This window comes from Prenolepis imparis, unplaced genomic scaffold (genome assembly GCF_030444845.1).
Source record: "Prenolepis imparis isolate NDT839.2.m4 unplaced genomic scaffold, iyPreImpa1.0 SCAF_504, whole genome shotgun sequence".
NCBI lineage: Eukaryota > Metazoa > Arthropoda > Insecta > Hymenoptera > Formicidae > Prenolepis > Prenolepis imparis.
The window spans coordinates 14,365-20,276 of NW_028141662.1; the positions used below are offsets into that span (position 1 = coordinate 14,365).

A 5,912-nucleotide genomic window follows, 5' to 3' on the forward strand; every position below is an offset into this window, starting at 1 on the left:
TCTCCCGCTCTTTTCCCTCTCCCTTTCCGTCTCCTCCTTCTGCGACATGACTTTTTCGCTGAAGGAGGAGACCGCCCTCCATTTCTGCTCGTCTCCCAACATTTTACCCACCAGGGTGGGCAGGGACAAGTCCCCACCCACCACCGCCGCCAGTTCCGCCCTCTCCCCCGCCCATCCTGGGCACTCCTCCAGAGTGTGCTGGGCCGTATCGCAATCATAGTCGCAGAACCAGCACACCCTAGACTTCTCCTTGCCGATTCGGCACAGGTACTCACCGAAGCAACCATGTCCGGTGAGCACCTGCGCCATTCTGTACGACACACCTCCTTGAGATCTGTCCAGCCAGTGGACGAGATGAAGCCTTATGGCCTCGATGGTCCTCTGGCCGGGCAAGCTGGGATCCTCCAGCATGCCCCGCCATCTTTCTATGAGGACACGTCGGGCCTGCCCCCTCACTGTACGCCTGATATCGTCTGTGACGAGAACTCCCGCCCGCTGCAGCTCCTTTACCCTGGTATATACCTCAGAGTACATGCGGGCTAGGAGTTCCGCCGGGGGCACTCCTGAGAGCACCCCCACCGCCGTCCAGCTCACTGTCCGGTACCCCCTGCATATGCGGTTAGCCACCCGACGCTGTAGCTGTCTCAAAGCATCGCGCAGACGCCGAGTGGCCACCACCTTTTCCGCCCATATGGGGGCACCGTACATAAGCATGGCGTGTACAGTACCAGCGTACAGTCGGCGAACTTTTTCCGCGGGTCCCCCAAGGTTAGGTAAGAGGCGGCTCAGTGCCATGGCCGCCCTCTCCACCCTGGGGGAGATTTGCCGGAAATGCTCGCCGAACGTCCACCGACTGTCCAGGTGGAGGCCCAGGTACTTCAGATGGGCCCCCACCTCGACCGGGGTGTCGACAACTCGTATTCGGGCTCTTGGTGGCGCCCCATGTCTTCTGTTGTGGAAAAAGGTTGCCTCCGTTTTATGGGGCGCCACCTTAAGCCCTACCGCCCGAATGGTGTTTACCACCGTCCCAGTAGCCAAGTTGGCCTTGGCTATAGCTTCCCCCCAGTTTCTCTCTCCGGCCAGGATCAAAGTGTCGTCTGCATAGCAGACGACATGACAGCCGGAAGGGAGGGCAGTCCGCAGGACCACGTCGTACGTGATGTTCCACAGGAGCGGTCCTAACACGGACCCCTGCGGAACTCCACATTCTACGTTCCGTCCTTTCCGCGTCCCGGTCGTAGTAGGTCACCTTCCTGTCCCGGAAGTAGTCCCGAACCATCGCTATCAGGTAGGGGGGCACCTGGTGGTATTCCAGCGCCGCCCCTACCCGACGCCAGGACAGGGTGTTGAAAACATTAGATATATCTAATGATACTACCAGCAACACCCCGCCTTCCTCCATGACGGATTCCGCGATCGAGCGCACTCTCTTGACTGCGTCAATTGTAGATCGCCCGACCCGGAACCCGTACTGATCTTCATCGAGGTTCGGGCCCTCCCGGGCCAAATGCCGGACGATGCGGTCGCAAATAATCCTCTCTAGGATTTTGCCTCGTCCAGAAGGCATATCGGCCGGTACGCAGAGGGTTTGTCCCGCAGTTTGCCCTCTTTAGGAAGGAGGACTATATTTGCCTCCTTCCATACCGGGGGGAATTTCCCCTTCCTGAGGCATGAGGTATACAGGTCCCTCATCTCATCCTAGAGATCCTTGTGAGCAAGGCGCCATGTCCGTCCCGGGACGCCGTCAGGTCCCGGCGCTTTCGCGCTCTTGATTTTCCTGACGGCATCCCTCAGCTCTCCTCTCGAGACATGCATCAGCTCCTCGTCCCATTCCACTTCTCTTTCAGGAATCGGGTCATCGTACCCATCCTCCATTTCCGGAAACAGAGTATCGATGACCTTCAAAATGTATTGTACCTGCTCTTAGTGCACACTGTAAAAAATTTAATATATTACATAAAAATATGTTAATTACATAAATAATAAGTATAAAATTGATATATTTTCATTATTTATCGTGTAAATTTACACTTATCATTTATGTACTTTTACATATTTTTATGTAATACATTACTTTTTTTAAAGTGTATAATAAAAATGAGTATGTGTATATATGTATGTGTTGCCACTAATTGTAAGTAGTTGCAATGCAAGACAAACATAATCAAGTAAGTTATTAAAATACAAGATAAAAGTAAGTTTCATGAACAAATATGTAAATATCAAATTAGTAATATAATAGTACCATAAAATATTACAATTGTATATAATACATTAAAATTTTAAAATTATGAAAATTATAAATATATAATATACAAATATGAATAAATTTGCATAAAATATAATTACACGTAATATAGTTTAGGAAAAATATTGTTTGTATTAAAACATTTTTATTTTTATTTTTATATTTATATTATAGAAAATATTCTCCTTCTCTTGTTATTAAAAATATAATTATGCTTTAACAGATAATTAATATTTATTTTTGCTCTTAACTTTAATGAATGTCACAAATGTATTTTTATTGTGGCTTTAATATATTTTTATTGTCATCTTAAAAGAATAAATTTATAAATTCATCAATTTTTTATTCATTCTATCTTTATCTCTAATTTTTTTGTATTCTTTAATATTAATATACATATAAATGTATGTATATATGTGTGTGTGTGTGTGTGTGTGTGTACACATGTATATTAATATATACAGGGTGTTTCAGACCACCCGTACCACCCATGTAAAAACTAGAGAAGTGGTTATTTCAAAAAAGTAAAAACATTTTCTTTATAAATCGGGTGCGCTCTATCGAATGGTGATATTTTCAACTTCTGGTTCCGGCCGGAAATAGGCGATTCAGACCGGAAGTGCATTTTTTTAAATGGAACATGGTATTTTTTATTGCAGATTCGGATTCTATGCGAAAAAATATGAAACTTTTGTACGAAACATTTTTTCGAAAAATGTCATTTATGTCTTTCAAACAACCTTCAAAATGTGTGTTGGCAAAAATAACGTTTTTGCATTATCTGCTCTCGGCATAACCCAGGATCTACGACGAGGACGTGGCAGATATCAGATCCCGTGTGTTTGTGTGTTTGTGTGTGTGTGTGGGTGTGTGCGTGCGCGCGTGCACCTCGTAGGGATAAGGACCCTGTGGTTCGTCGCTTCCACAGTAGTTAACGACTCCAAACCCTCCCTACGGTGTGTGTGTGTGTATTGTGTGGGTGTTGTGTGTGTGTGGGTGTGTGTGTGTGTGGGTGTGTGTGTGTGTCTGTGTGTATGTGTGGGTGTGTGTGTGTGGGTGTGTGTGTGTCTGTGTGTATGTGTGGGTGTGTGTGTGTGGGTGTGTGTGGGTGTGTGTGTGTGGGTGGGTGGATGTTGGTGTGTGTGGGTGTGTGTGGGTGAGTAGCTGTGTGCGTGCGCTGATATGGCTAGATGTGATTAGGCCTGATGTTCGAAATGTCCACCGTTTGCTTGAATGCAATTAAGTACTCTCTTTTCGAAATCATTTGTAGCATGAAAAATTTCATCAGCATCTAGAGAGCCAATAGCGTCAAGTATTTTACGAATCATATCATTTCTTGTCGTAGGGCGTTCGCGGTATACCAGATCTTTTACTCTTCCCCACAAATAGTAGTCGAGAACAGTTAGATCCGGTGATCGTGGTGGCCAATTATGTGGGCATATTTGCCTATCCATTTATCTGGAAACATGTCGTTTAGTCGTTCACGGGCAACTCTAGATGTATGCGCTGGGCACCCATCTTGCTGAAAAAACATGTTTAGGCGTAATTGTAGAGGAATATCTTCAAGTAAAGGTGGAAGATCATTTTCGAGGAAATTAGCGTACCGAACACCGTTTAGATTTCCTTCAAAGAAAAACGGTCCAACAATATGTTTTTCAACAATTCCGCACCAAACGTTGATTTTCCAAATATGTTGATGGTCTATTTCTCGAAACCAATGAGGATTCCCTTGTGCCCAGTAACGACAGTTCCAAGTATTTACAGAGCCGTCACTCGTAAATGTGCTTTCATCAGAAAATTTTATTTTCTAATGAAAGTTTCGCGGTTGTTGGCGTATCCAGTTGCAAAATTCGAGTCTGTTTCTAAAATCGGCAATCGTCAATGCTTGATGCAGAGTCATTCTGTACGAATGCAGCTTGTTTTCATGATAAATTCGCCAAATTGTACTACGACTAACACCAGATTCTTGTTCTACACGCTTTAAGGATTCATGGGGATGCAATTGAGCGAATACAAGAATTTCTGGCGTTCTTTCGTCCCTAACTTGACGTCGAATTTGTCTACCTTTATTATGATCAGGTTGAATAATACCTTTATTAGTAATTCGCTTAGACAAACGAGAAAAAACATTGTGCGAATTAGAAGTGCGATCTGGGTATCTTTCTTGCCACAACCTCGCAGCTGCTCTAAATTGACCACCACATTCACCTAAAATAAGCATCATATCTAAAGCTTCTGCGTTTGAATAGGACACGGTCAATGAGAATTTTGTTACACTATTTATTTTCTGATGAAAGTTTTGCGGTTGTTGACGTATCCAATTGTACTTTGCTTTGTACTTTGCTATGTAGGGCGAACGCCCTACGACAAGAGATGATATGATTCGTAGAATATGTGACGCTATTGGTTCTCTAGATGCTGATGAAATTTTTTATGCTACAAATGATTTCGAAAAGAGAGTACTTAATTGCATTCAACCAAACGGTGGACATTTCGAACATCAGGCCTAATCACATCTAGCCATATCAGCGCACGCACACCCACACACACTCACACACACCCACACACACCCACACACACCAACACACACCCACCCACCCACCCACACCCCCCCCCCCCACACACACACACATACACACATACACACAGACACACACACAACACACACACACCCACACACACACACCTCCTCCCACACACACACACACACAACACCCACACAACACACACACACACCGTAGGGAGGGTTTGGAGGCGTTAACTACTGTGGAAGCGACGAACCACAGGGTCCTTATCCCTACGAGGTGCGCGCGCGCACGCACACACCCACACACACACACAAACACACAAACACACGGGATCTGATATCTGCCACGTCCTCGTCGTAGATCCTGGGTTATGCCGAGAGCAGATAATGCAAAAACGTTATTTTTGCCAACACACATTTTGAAGGTTGTTTGAAAGACATAAATGACATTTTTTGAAAAAATGTTTTGCACAAAAATTTCATATTTTTTCGCATAGAATCCTAATCTGCAATAAAAAAATACCATGTTCCATTTAAAAAAATGCACTTCCGGTCTGAATCGCCTATTTCCGGCCGGAACCAGAAGTTGAAAATGTCACCATTCGATAGAGCGCACCCGATTTATAAAGAAAATGTTTTTACTTTTTTGAAATAACCACTTCTCTAGTTTTTAAATGGGTGGTACGGGTGGTCTGAAACACCCTGTATATATATATATATATATATATATATATATATATATATACGAGGGTGGTTTGAAAAGTCCGTGCAAAGTCAGAGAGATGGCACCACTGGTGCGTATCAGGGTTATTTTTAGTTAGTAGCATCTTTTGGAAGAACACACCATGTTTCAGCCAGATCGGTCTATTTCTCTGTGTTTGGCGTTCGTTTGAATCGAGAAAGTCGAATGATTTCCAAAAAATGGATGAAAGAGAATTTCGTGTGTTGATAAAACATTACTTTATGAAAGGCAAATCGCCTCAGAAGACTAAGGAGAAGCTTGATAAACATTATGGTGAATCTGCACCTTCGATTAGAACAGTTTATAAGTGGTTTCAAAATTTTCGGAGTGGCCATATAAGCACAAGTGACGCTGAACGTTCTGGACGCCCAGTACTCTGCGTTGATACCACTGCT

General features: G+C 44.2%; 1 pseudogene; it reads right to left on the reverse strand.

Moving 5' to 3' along the window:
- Positions 1 to 3,444: 3,444 nt before the first annotated feature.
- On the reverse strand, positions 3,445 to 4,148 carry LOC145948632 (uncharacterized; annotated as a pseudogene).
- Between the last annotated feature and the right edge of the window lie 1,764 nt (positions 4,149 to 5,912).